The sequence below is a fragment of the Symphalangus syndactylus genome, chromosome 11, assembly GCF_028878055.3.
Source record: "Symphalangus syndactylus isolate Jambi chromosome 11, NHGRI_mSymSyn1-v2.1_pri, whole genome shotgun sequence".
Taxonomy (NCBI): Eukaryota; Metazoa; Chordata; class Mammalia; order Primates; family Hylobatidae; genus Symphalangus; species Symphalangus syndactylus.
In genome coordinates, this window is record NC_072433.2 from 125,065,353 (window position 1) to 125,077,921 (window position 12,569).

At 42.1% G+C, this 12,569-nt stretch overlaps 1 long non-coding RNA gene across 1 annotated transcript in view; it reads right to left on the reverse strand.

The window, feature by feature from the left end:
* Nucleotides 1-1,528: 1,528 nt before the first annotated feature.
* The window catches only part of LOC129492834 (uncharacterized), a 45,061-nt gene continuing 34,020 nt past the window's right edge, over nucleotides 1,529-12,569 (reverse strand). Inside the window, exon 6 of the long non-coding RNA XR_008660966.2 lies at nucleotides 1,529-1,675. This is a non-coding gene — a long non-coding RNA (uncharacterized lncRNA). The remainder of the gene's footprint in view (nucleotides 1,676-12,569) is intronic.

Here is a 12,569-nt window from a genome sequence, read left to right on the forward strand (position 1 = left end):
GCCTGGGCAACAGAACGAGACTCTGTCTCAAAAATAAAAATAAAAAAAGAAACAAACAAGCAAAAATAAACAGAGGCAAAGAATATGACAGGTAAATCACAGAGTTTTTAAAAATCCAAATGGTTCACATAATAATACAAAGCTCAAAATCAGGGTAAAGCAAACCAAATCCAATGAGCTATAAGTTTATACTCCTCAGATTGGTAAAAATGGGAAAGTTGGATAATACCAAGTCTAAGATGTGAGAACACATGACTCTTCATGTCCAGCTCTTAGGATTATAGAAGTGAGGCCAATCTAAAGAATAAGCTCACAAAAATTGAGCATCTATGTACATTAGATCAGTAGTTCCCTTTCAGAATATCCGAAAGAATCCCCACTTGTGTCCAGAAGAGGGAATCTAAGAGGATTTCATGCAGCCAAGACCTGTGATTGCTGGGCCACAGAGGCAACTGGGGGGTCCTTAGCTGCAGAAATGGGAAAGTAAATTGAAGAGGTGCCCTTTACGGAATACCATGCAGCAGTTGGAAACAATTATCTGGAATCACTAATTAGCAGTATGTGAAGTTTTTTAAAAACGCAGTACTGGGTGAAAAAATAACAAAAGGCAAAGCAATCAGGGTTTCTTGGAGAATTAAATGGCAATAAAACCCTTGATGTAGCACTTGGCTCAAAGAAGACTTTAGGTCCTATCCACAGGTAGGTGGGGAATTAGAGGGGTCAGTCCACCCTGACAAAAGACTCAAGACCATAGAGATGGAAGTGAAATTTGAAAAGATTCGAAAGAGACTTTGTGGACTATCTGGTAATAAATTTTCTTTCCTGCATCCTTTCTTTCTCACTTGGTAGTGGAGTCTAGACTTTTACAAGAAAGAAAACTCAGAACATGAAACACTGCACCTCTGGCTGACAGTCTACCTGTCTTGGTGTTCCTTAGGACATTTGAGAATTGCCCTAGCCACGTGCTGCATTTGCTAAAATTAATTCTAGGGAATTTGTTTATGTGGGTTGAGAATTCTTCACTGTCTCCTTTGACTCCCCCATATGTGGTCTGTGATAAGTGGCCATGGATAGAATTGTGCTGAAAGTTCTTTCACCGTGGTTAACAAAATCTACTGAGTAATGCTTCATATAGGGTATGGAGAAGCCAGAAGTGATTGGATAGAATGATATTTTTTTTCCCTTTCTTCTTCTTACCATATGTATACTTTTAAGAGTATCCGTTATTGCTAATGTCTGCTACCAAAATGTCGGTGACCAAAATGTAGAAAGGAAGAAGGAAAACGGACAGCTTGTCTAACATTCTTGCTCTGAAAATCCCAAGAGATGAGATTCCATCTCTAAGCAGAAGGCCAGGGAGTCCTCTCTTAGTGCAGGAGGCAGCAGGATATTTTTACCGCATTTGCGATCAGGGGTCACAGAGAGGGGCAAGGAGCTGAATTCCAAGAATGGAATAGAATCTAGCTCTCTCCAAAGGAAATCCAGGGTTTGGAAAACTCCCAAGGAGCAATAATTCAACTGAACTAACCTGATGAGCTGTTTTCCAATGAGTATGGAGAAATATAGTGAAACATTGAACAGCTTCCTAGAATTGAAGCAACTGGGCAAAGGTGCCTTTTATTAGACCTTTGCAGTATGCCCAGAGAACCGGTTAGAGTGTGGGGCTCAGCTCCATCTGGAAGAGAGAAAGACTTGATTTTATTCCCCAGTAGAAGGTTCTCTAGAGCAGTGCATATGTTTTTCACTTCCTTATAATTATTTATTCAAAACTGAAATATCAGCAAATCAAAGTCTACTCCATGCATTGAGTACCTACTCTCTGCCCATCATCTGCTGGGGCTTTTCTCTATCTTATCTCATAGAATCCTCCCCAAATGCTTCAAGGAAAAGATGATCTTTCCCCATTTTTCAGAAGAGGAAGTCTCTGAGAGGACAGACACATTTTGAAGGTCAGATAGCTTTTAAAAGCAGATCTGGATTCAAACCCAGACAGCTGAATCCAAATCTGGAACTTTCTTCAGCCCTTATTCCCATGACCACACCCCTGCTTCTAAGGGATGTCAGGCAGCCTAGAGGGTCCCATGAGATTTAGAAATAAAGGGATAAATTGTCCTTTCCTCACCCACTTTCTAGCAAAAATGCTAGGGGAGCAGCTGTGTGTTAAAAACGAGTTGGGGCGGAAATAAAGATAATAAAGATAGTGAACTTTCATTGATTTTTGGGTCAAACATTGTGATAAATGTTCGGTCTGAGCCACATTCCTATGAGCTGGCTCTATTACTGTTTCTGTTTTTTTTTTTATTTGGGGGAATTAAGTTTCAAAGGTTAATTATTTAAACTCAAACAACTAGTACTTCTTAGAATAGATCCTAAATTGATCTGACTCTCAAACCAGTGTTTTAAAAATACTACACTAAACTGCTTCCTTGGGATATGGCAATATGAGTTAGGCGTGGCAGCTATCGTGGTGGTGTTATGGTGGTGGGAACAGCAGTGACGGTATTGTTTTCATTGTTCTTGGTGGTGCTGATATTGATGATAAGTAATTGGTGAAGGTGGTTGTCCTCATAGTGGTGTGATGGTGTTGGTGGTGGTAGAAGTGGTGCTGGTGATGGTGTCGTGGGTGGTGATAATAGTGATAATGGTGGTAGTAATGGTTGTAGCGGTGTTGGCAGTGTTGGTAGTCGTAGTAATAACTATGGTGGTGGCGGTGGTGTAGCAGCAGGGCCAGAAGTAGTGATGGTGGTCGTGGTGATGGTGGTGGTGGTGGACATGGTGTTGGTGGGAGGTGGGAGGGCATGGTGATGATGGTGTTGGTGGTGGTGATGGTGGAGGTGGGGGTGGGGTGATGGTGATGGAGGTGGTGATGGTGGGGAGGGGGTGGTGATGGTGATAGCAGTGGTGACGATGAGGGTGATGGTAGTGGTGGTGGTGATTGTGGTGGTGATGGTGGGGAGGCAGTGGTGATGATGACAGCAGTGGTGATGATGATGGTGTTGGTGGTGGTGGTGGTGGTGGTGATGGTGGGAGAGGGATGATGATGATCATGATGGTGATGGTGCTGGTGGTAATGGTGGTGGTGGTAGTGGAGGCCATGGTAGGAGAGAGGGTGGCAACTGTTGTGGTAGTGGTGCGGTGGTGGTGGTGGTGGTGATGAGGGTGGCGGTGGGGTGGTGGTGGAAATAGAAGCATTGTTGCTGGTGGTGATAATGGTATTGGTGTTGGTAGGGGTGGTGGTAGTGGTGGAGGTGGTGGTGGTGAGGATGGGGGTGGGGTGATGGTTACCATGACAGAAGTGATAAGAGTGATGAGGTGGTGATTATATTGATTACGGAGGTGGTAGCTATGGGGTTCTTGACAGTGGTTAATTCACCCTCCTAGATGATATCTTCTTTTGAGAAATTCTGAAACAAGAACACTTCTGTTTTCTCTGTGCCTTTAAAGGTCGATTCACTTGTTTTTTCCATAGGCTTCAGGAAAGAGGCACTGGCCTTTACTTCTCCACCTCGATTCACTTCCATGCTGTTGACAAATGTTATAGTTGCCCAGGATCAGAGGGAGAGACAGACCCCGTGACCATTTCCCCAAAGGCGGCCTTTGGCCACTCCGTGCACTGGAGCACATGACCCTCTGCCTCGCCCCTGCACATTAACCAGGTGACTGTCTGCCAAGGCCCAGCCCAGTCCAAAGGGAATTGGGATTCAGTGTCCCCAACAAGGCACTGATTAGCTGGTAATCAGGCAGTGATTAGCAGGTCGGGTCACCTGCAGTTCAGTGCCCATTGTTCCCAGCAAAGTCCTGGGATATTTGCCACACGGCTGGCCAGTCTGAATGTCTGAGGATTCCGATGCCTGCAGCTCTGCTGTGGAGATGTGTGATTAGGAACAAATCCTCTGTTCTCTAAGCCCATCCCCCCCAGGAGGCAGTGCGGTGAATCCCCTTCTCTATTCACACACAAAGGACCAGGGAGAAGAATGGCCTGCTTAGGAGCTCAACAGTGACAGAGAGGTGAGGCCCCAAGGATGCACTGAAGAACTGATAGCAAATTAGCACGTTCCTCTTCTTGCACCATGATGACTGAGCATGGAGGAACCCGGCAAGCCCACGTCCAGATTGGGATTCTACTGTGATCTTGAGATGTGACCTTGGACAGGATTTTTAACCTCTGAGCTTCTTTACCTTGATTTTGAGAGGTTAATAGTAACACTTGCCTCTTCAGCCTTTGAAGTTCAGATTTAGAAAATGAACATAAAGCAGTTACTACAGTCTCTGTAGCATGTGAACAATGCGTGCTATCACCGTTATCATCGGTCATAGTAATATCAATATTTAAAATATCATAATTATTTGAAATACTTTATTTAAAATATGCCTCTGTAACATCACTTCTAAATGAGAGATAGCCCCTTTGTAGGAGGCCATGATAAGGATGAGAAGAGATAATTCTTATAAAGCTTTCATCACAGGGCCTAGCAAGTAATTAGCACTCAATAAATCATAGTAATAATGGTGATCACCATCATTATTGTTTGTACAAAGTTGAATGGAAAAGGCTATTTTGTAGCATTTTTCACTGTATTGTAGCATGTGACCATGAAAATTTAGACAAAGCATAATTTTTTGAGCTAAAAGGAGATTAATGAAATTATTCATGGCACATTCACACCATTGGACCCTGTTCAGTTTTATAGTCTATGTGCCCTTCTACCACCTGGAGAGCTTGCTAAAATTCTCATTTGGTAAATCTGGGGTCAGCCCAAGATTACGCATTTCCAATGCATTCTGAAATGATTCCAGGGCTACCCTTCCATGGACCCCACTTTGAGTAAACAGGATGTACACTTTCACAATAAAAAATGTGTATATGCATTTATACAGAAATATAGAAAAAAATTCCTATGTTATACTCAAGATGGGGAACGGTGTTTTTCACCTCCTTCACTAAACTGTACTATCTTTCCCAAAAATTTAATAACAAACACGTAAAAACATTTAAAAATGCAACAAATTTTATTGATGCAAGTTCTTCCCTTCTCTAAAAGTTTGACACACAGCCAGGTTTTCCAGCACATTCTCTGCCAGGTCTGCATGCCTGATGCCATGATTTTCTCCTAGAGCCACACTAGGCCTTTTCAGCATCCTAACCACAAGGAAATCACATTAATGCATGCTCATTCTGGAGGCTTCAGCTCTCCAAGGAGCAGGTGGGCCCCAGCTCAGATATAGTTGCTGGCCAGAGTTCAGGGCCCAGAGGCGTGCAGGCCAGCCAGGTGCAAGATGGACAGTTATTAACTCAGAGAAGCCCAGAGAGTTTCTAAAGTCTGATTCTGGCTGCATTTGGAAAGGGCGTTCCAGTTAACATGGCGGGGTGCTTTCTGCAGTTTAAAGGAGCTCAAGGAAGTTTCTTTTACAAAAGAGATGGCTCCACTAGCCCTTCCTCTAAGGGGTGGCCTGAGAGAGGACACTTGTGATCTAAGGGTAGGTGGGTATAAGGTCTTTTCTTCCTTTTGAGTCCCCTCACTGGAGACTGGGATATTTACTTGGGTACTTGAGCCCAGTATTTATCTTATTCTCATCAGACTGTTTCTGTCACTGAGAGGTTGAAAGAGGTCTGAATGAGCATCCAGAGACAGAATTAGATAGAACCTCAGTTGAATTTTGACCTTGCTATTTAATAGCTAAACTGCCTTAGGCCTAAGCAGTGACTCTGTTTCCTCCCATGGAAAATGGAAGTGGCAATGCTCTGGTCTCTCCAGGATTCAAACTTATGGAGCTAAAGATCCTAGTTTCCAGTTAGGTAAAAGCAGGCTTGCAAATGCCAATACTAATAATTATTATTTTTATTCAGTGTTCACCATCCTTTGCACCTTAACATACACCTCGTACCTGCCTAGATGAGCCCCCACCCGCTGCCCACCTGAGAACCCTGGTATGGGGTCCCCATCACCCCATCTCTCTGTGTATCAGGCAGTGGGTAGAGGAAAACAGATACATACAAAAACTGGGTAGTGGGAGGAGCGTTTACTAAAGGGATATTTAACTGAGGTGAGGGCGGGACTTGAGGAATAAATAACAAACAGTGGCGTGGATAGGGGTTGAGGAGATACATTTCCCCCCAGCTTCTGGCTTTCACTAGAGAGAACAGCCAACTTGTCAAGAAGGGGGATACCAAGGAATAAATAGCCTGACCCCCCCCTGCCAAGATCTTGGCTTGGCTTCTCCTCTGATTGATTTCAACCAACTTTCTGATATTGGCAGGCAGCTATCTTATGTGCCCATGTTACATGCTCATGATAAAGCTGCATTTCCTGAGGGGACACCAGTGGATACACCTCTGCCTCGCACGCAGCCTAGAGGCTAAATGTATGAAAAGCAACACCATGCAAATCATTTTGAAACTGCTCTGGAACCCTCACGGGACCCTCCATTCTAGACATCCAGTCCCACTAGTGATCTGGCCATGAAACCCACTAAGAGACTTCCAGAAGAAGATGACCTCTGAAAAGAGAAAACTTTTTTCCAAGCTTCTGTGGAACAAGAAGATGCCATCCCTTTGGTGGAGCCCAAAGGGAAGCCAGGTAGTTGGCAAGAGAAACTGTTGTTATCATCTATGAAAGGTGCTTCCTGGGGTTCCAGAGGAGGGTGCAGAAGGGGAACAGTGAGTCTGGAGGGACAGATTGAACATTCCTGCAATGCTGTCAATCGAGATCTGACCCTCAATTCATGATACCTTCCAGACAACCCACCCTGACAGATCCCTCTCCTCTTAGAGCTCTCACACACCTTTCTTTTAGCATTTAACATTCATAACCTCAAATGAATGATTTCTATGCTTGAGTCATTTCCTGAGTAGACTGTCAGATCCTTGAAGGCAGGAAGGCAATGTGATATAGTGGAGAATATCCTGTGTCTTCAAATAGTTATGAAGATTAGAAAGGCAATCTAAGCAACATCCTTAGCATATTACTAGGTGCACATAAAAAGTGATGAATAGACAGATTTATGACTATTCTTTTTTTTTATTCTTCCTATCCTTCACCATGTGGAAGATACACTGCTATTACACACACCTCCAAAAAGAAAACTAAGCATTTCTTATGTATCTTCTATGGGTCATTTACTATGTAGAAGGTCAAGTATGTTATTAGAATGCTTCCCCAATTTAGTTATGCACAGAATCCATTTACAGCACAGAAAAAAATCTGACATATTATTTTTAGTATGACATTTAAAAAAAATATTTGGAAAGTAAAATTCTGTTTTACCTCCCAATGCTTATTGCTGCTAATAAACTATAAAACAAAATTAATAAATTTAATGCAAACAAAGCTATATAAATTTTACTTAATTACAACAGACGATACAGTTTTGATGAAACTGATTCAAAACTTACTACGCAAAAGCGATATTGAATGCTGCTGTACAGGACATTTCCATTCACCAAGCCTAGACATGGTATGATGACTCAACTGTCCCACAATTGCTCCCCATTTATACTGGGCATCATGGTGTAACTTGGCATTGATTTGACAGCACTGCATCATTTTAAATTTATTTCCCTTTTATTCCTTTTTCACTAGTAGAGCCAATCAAATTACTATTAGATCTTGCAAACTTTCTTTGCAACCATCAGCATTAAAATGCAATGGCAGTTCTTTAAATATAAAGGATCATCCAGATAGTGCAGAAAATGCTTCGCCAGTCTTACTTTAGATTATCATCACAATGAGAGCAGGTGGTTCAGCAGCAAAGGTGATTTTCCCACCCTGCCCCTGGATTACGGCCTGTGGTACAGGCATTTTGAATCTCAGCTTGTGTCAGGTGGGTATTATTACCTGTTTTCTATTGGAGGACATTTAGGCTTGGTAGTGCGGGGAGGTGTTCAGTCACTTACCTAGGTTCACTCACCTAGTATATGATGCAGTGAGACTCATACCCAAAAGTTTCAGTTTCTACATCCAGTCTTTTGACTGATTGGTCTCATCTTTGATTATTATTGAAGATTAATGCTACATTGACGCAGATTGATGATGAGAGATGAGGGGGATGTTGAAGAGATAGAAAGCAAATAGAGAATGAAACATGCTTGGCCAGAGATGGCAACATAAACCCTGTCCATGGTGCCCTGTTGTCTTGGGTGCTGCTGTGGTTAGGTCAGGAGCGGTGGGAAGTCTGGAGCCATATGGAAGCTACACAGCCACACAATGAGGCAGACCTCTAAGTGGGGCCACTCTTGGCACGTCCATGTTGAGCTCAGCAGCAACGTGATGAGTTGAAATAGTGAAAAGGAAAGTTCTAGGTTGCTCATCATCATTTAATCTATGCACCTACTCCTTGGCATTTCCTATTTCCTGCTTTGGGCTGAAGCTGGACATTCTTTCCAAGAATCCTTTATGTCAGTCCTTTTGGGATTCAAAGAATTGTGGTAATGGTGACCTCAGTTCACATCCACATTCCACCGGGAGAGCACAAAGCTGGGGCCCTCTCTGCTTCCAGGAAGTAAAAGAGACTGTGGAAGAAGTGTTGTCAACTAATGTTCTTACTACAGAAAGCCAGGGGAGGTGCTGCTCATCCCTGCAGCTCCAAGTGATGAGAATTTTGGAAATAAATAAATTCAGTAACTTATAGATACATGTGATAAACTCTCACTCACCAGGATCTGATAGACTAGTAGTTAATACAATTTTTGCATAGCTTGCATTTCCTGATAATACAGATGTATCTGCTATTAAAATTCCACTTTCCTTGTAGCAAAGTTAACTTTTTGTTATTCTAGAATGGCAAATTGAGTCATGTGAAGTTTTGGGAATCACACACACATCAGGTAATGCCATAACAAAAGTCGTTTTTGACTGCAGTATATTTTGAGGACAATGAAACCATTCAATCATTGCCCAGAATGATAATTATCTTTTTGGACACATGACCTCATATTCCCAATCTATTAAGCACACAAAATCTGAAAATGAGTGGTATTAGTGATTCTATTGAAATGGATACAAGGGAACCGAAACAAAATAAAGCCAGCTTTAGTTTGTAATCCCCAAAAAAAATAAGTGCTAAGAGGATGGGTGACTTAGGATGCTTAGAAAAGAAAAACCAACACGTAAAAATAAAACGGTAAATGCACGTGTCTTTTGACTTACTAGATGTCTGAACTTCATTGCTTCAGGGCACATCAGCTTGGGGAGGGGAGTTGACTCAGGTGTGGCTAACAATTGTGATGGCCTATGACCAAATTCCACAGTAAAGTGATTGGTACCCCAATCTCTCCTCTGCTCTTTTTGTTTTTTTGTAATCATCCCAGGTAGACATTAACATTTTCTGCAGAAGCCAACTGACAGAAAGATTAGCTACATCAGAAACAGCTGCTTCCAGTAGTCTCAGCTTCATTCTAGGGGCAATCTCATCCAGAGTCTTAGAACATCATTTTTTAAAGACCCAGGTGCAAGTCACGCCAAGGTGGTGTGTATTAGAAGATGTGTGGCCATCCAGTGTAACTTTCACAAACTTTCTTTGCTGGCACAGACCTATTGGTGATCTAGGTGAGAATACAGGTTATTGGCATCTCTCCAACTGAAGTCAGCACCCTGCCTTTCTCCAACATTCTCTGCAGAGAAACGTGAATCTTAATTCATACCATATTCTTCGTATGAATCTTCATGTCCATGTACTGGTCCCCACATTCCACGGCTCCAACGGTCATTGTTTTTATTTCTCCTTGAAGGACTAGAAGTGGATTCTCAGGCAAATTGAAACTTTGGGCAAGTCCCAGAAGTTCTAAGGTGGGAATGCTGATCAAATGTCTCTACTGTCCATCTTTAACTCCTCTTATGCCCCTTACCTCACCCCTCTGGAGACCCAGATTAAAAACGCTTCAGAGCAGGAAACCTGGTTGATGGATTGATCAATCAACCAGCAAGTATTTATTGAGAGCACCTAATTTTTGCTCAGCAAATGCTGACGGGAGCAGATGGTGCAGTGACAGGTAATAGAGGACTCTTCAAAGTCAGGTAGAGGACTCGAAACTGAGGCTCAACTCACCACGTCTTCATTCAAGAGACAGCAGTTGAACACCTACACACAAGCTGCGCAGCATGCTTGCAAATGGGAATAAAAAAGGCAGACTAGATTTCTATTCCCTTAGAGTTTACAGTTTATCGGGGTCATAATTCTTTTAAGTACTTAAAATTAATGTGCACTATGATTGGAAAACAGACTGCTTAGGCAGCTTATGGTGGTCAAGAAAGTGGGAACGTGTAAAGTTGTTTTTAGCTTTTTGAGGCCTGGAAGGATACGACCATGCAGTGACTGGGTAATGTGATTTTGGTAGCAAGACAGATTGAAGAATGGAGAGTGAGTAGTGTCCTCCCAAAATTCATGTCCTCCCAGAAACTCAGAATATGAGATTATGTGTAAATAGGGTCTTTGCAGATATAATGAAATTAAGATTAAGTCATAATGATTTAGGGTGGGTAATAAATCCATAAATCCAATGACTAGTGTCCTTGTAAAGACACAGACAGAGGTAAGAAGGGCAGATATCAGAATGATATGGCTACAAGCCAAGGAACGCCAAGGATTTCTGGCCACCACTGGCTGCTTGGAGAGTTGCATGGAACAGATGATTTCCTAGAACCTTTGGATGGAGCACGGCCCTGCCAACACCTTGATTTCAGACTTTCAGCCTCTAGAGCTACAGGAGAATAAACTTCTGTTGTTCTAAACCACCCAATTTGTCATAATTTGTTATAGCAGCCTTGAGAAATGAATGCAAGAGACAACTGACTGGGGTGAAGAAGACTCCTGGTTAAGGATGTATGAGTGCTGCCCTGGAAAATGAGGGCCAAGGTGAGAAAGAATGGTAAGTTTCTATTTGTATGGTTGTGTACAAGATAATAGCTGGAGACCCTAATGGAATAAACAGAGTATGTCTTTTCCAGCTTGTTTTATAATAAACCACCTAAAGAGCATGAAGAGACAAAGATTGAACTTCTCAAGACATGTATCCATTTATGGAACAGAATAAAAAAGAGCAAGCAAGGGAGAAAGTGAAGGAGTTACTGGCAATATTCCATTGAACTCAGTAGATACTTATTAAGCCGTGCCTATTCCATACCTCTAAGGAACGCACAGTGTGAGTTGGGAGCAAAACTAGAGAATTTCCATTCAAGGGATATAGGCAATGATTGAAGTAAGCTGAATGAATAGAAACAGTGAAAACAAAAAGAAACAATGGTCCCAGTCTAAGGATGATCAGGATGTCTTTGCAGAGATGACAACTGTAGGCAGGCTGAAAGGATCCTTCAGGATTGGACAGAAGACAGAAGGGCAGAAGAGAGAAGAAAGCCCAGAGTATACCATCGTATCTCAATGCTCCTTGAATAGTTGCTATGTTTAATTCTGGTGCCTCTTATAGCACACAAAGGCACATGAAAATGGTGGAGTGAGTGAATAAATGAATGAACTAATGAAATGACCCAGAAGCCAAGAGAGGAGAGCACTTTGTCAAGTAAGAGGGGATAATGAACATTATAAAAAGCAAGAGAGAGGCTGAGAAAGACAAGTATGAATGTCAAGAAACGAATAGGTCAATAGAACATTGAAGAGCTAGGAGCTTAGGAGAAGTCAGACGCAATTCCTAGGAGCTGAGAAGAAAAGAGTGAGCCGTGAGGAAGGAAGCTTGTGCTGATGAAGGCTCAAGGAGTATGGCTGAAAAAAAATATTGGAAAGAGGTTAATAGTGTTTGTGTATTAAAGCTGGAACAGAAGTTAAATACCACATGTTCTCACTTATAAGTGCGAGCTAAACACTGAGTACACGTGGACACAAAGAAGGGAACAATGGATACAAGGGCCCACTTGAGGGTGGAGGGCAGGAGAAGAATGAGGATCAGAAAACTAACTATTGAGTACCATGCTCATTACATGGGTGACAAAATAATTTATATGCCAAACCCCTGCAACATGCCATTTACCCATGTAACAAACCTGTGCTTGTATCCCCCAAACCTAAAATAAAATTTGGAAAGAAAAAAAAGAATGTTAAATGTTAGGAAGATTGTGTCTGAAGGTAAAGGATAAGGAAATCTGAGGATGATGGAGACAGGAGTCATACAGTTTCTTAGGAGCCATGGGTGGAAGAATAAATGAAATAACCAACATGTATTGAGCACCTACTGTATGCCAGGCACTAAACTAGCTATTTTTAAATACTTTTTAAAAAAATAATCTGGAAGCTACGCTTCATGGGAAGTGTTAGTTTTAGAAAGAATAATGGATTTCCCTCTAATGACGGGAGTAGAGGAGACAAATGAATTTTATAAGCAGATGGGTTGAAAGAGGAATCTTTTCGTTCATCAGGTATCTACTGGGTACGCCCTCTGTGCTGGACACTCTATAAAGGGCCTCAGGTATATCACCTAATGGGAACCTTAGAATGCCCCTAGAACGTTCTATCATGATTCTCATCTTGGAGACAAGGATTTCATAGACAAGCTCTAGTAAAACGATTCAAAGCTGAGTATGTCTGCACAAACAACTACATATGTCTCAGCCTCAGTTTCCACA